The following is a 1,196-nucleotide window of genomic DNA, read 5'->3' on the forward strand; positions in this document are numbered from 1 at the left end:
CTCGTTCAGTGGTAGCAGCACTGCACGAGGTTGCCGAAAGTGCGAGTTTCTTGCACTCCCAGCTAAACACAGCTCAAATTCTAGTGCCGCGGAAACATAATATTTTTTCTACTATAGCTATGGAACAATTAGAAGATTTAAGCGTTTCTTTCAGTCAATAATGACACGCTTTCATTATTATTTCAACCAAGTGAAATAGAGTTATACAGTAAATTGATGAGTAAGTAGAATTACGGATCTTGCATGATCTTGGATTTTGAGGTTATTCCCATGTAAACAATAAAGACGTATGTACATAATATTTGGATATTATTACTCGAAAAACTTGAATAAATAGAATGCATAATGTAAAATCCTTAAATAATTTATTTGCACTATAAAAAATATAAAAATGATTGTTTTATTTTCATGATTGATTTCTGTATATACCTTCACTCATCATATATGTTTTTTAAAATTGTCACATTTACAATAGTTGGCAATGCATCCAAGCTGTCATAAAACAAAAAAATGTCAATTTAGTGTGCAATATATGTTCAAAAAGTTCAGGATGCCCAAGTTCATAGAGCAAAAAGCAAATAATATTAATCCACAATTATGAACATACTTATTTAACTTCATATATTGTAGTTATTATTCTTTAAGTACAATTCCATATAGTATGTGTTCACTTGAGAAACTGGACAGAATAGTTTCTTAAGTTCTCTCTTTTCACAAATAAATTTATACTTCCAGCTTTTAAAACACAGTTCATTTGATATTAAAAGATATATACAAAAGAACATTAGCTAATTCCTGTGCCAATTAATTTCAGACGACGATATCTACACCATACAATATGTGAAACTTTTAATTAAAAATGGAATGTTTGTCCTAAGTGGAAGCCAAAACCTGAAAATTCAAGAAATATTTCGAGTGCTTAAAGATGAGTAAGTAGAATTTTGAATTATGTAGATGCATTTATGCAAGCTATCAAAATCTTCTGGTTTTGAGCATATTAACAACTTAAGAGCAAAGTTTATTTTACACAATAATAATTATTTCATTTTACAAGTTTATTTTTAAAAAATTAATAATTTTTCTTTAATGGGATCTTTTCAGTTTCTTGCATATCTGCAGAGAATGGAAGTAACTCGTTACTTGTAACGAAGTTACAGTTACAAGTTACTTTTTTGGTAACTTTACTAGTAACTGCG

The 1,196-nt window shown here is 28.9% G+C and overlaps 1 pseudogene; it reads left to right on the plus strand.

The window, feature by feature from the left end:
* Positions 1-119: 119 nt before the first annotated feature.
* LOC108766495 (uncharacterized) lies at positions 120-933 on the plus strand (annotated as a pseudogene).
* The last annotated feature ends 263 nt before the right edge of the window (positions 934-1,196 follow it).

The sequence above is a fragment of the Trachymyrmex cornetzi genome, unplaced genomic scaffold, assembly GCF_001594075.2.
Source record: "Trachymyrmex cornetzi isolate Tcor2-1 unplaced genomic scaffold, Tcor1.1 scaffold596, whole genome shotgun sequence".
NCBI classification, from domain to species: domain Eukaryota; kingdom Metazoa; phylum Arthropoda; class Insecta; order Hymenoptera; family Formicidae; genus Trachymyrmex; species Trachymyrmex cornetzi.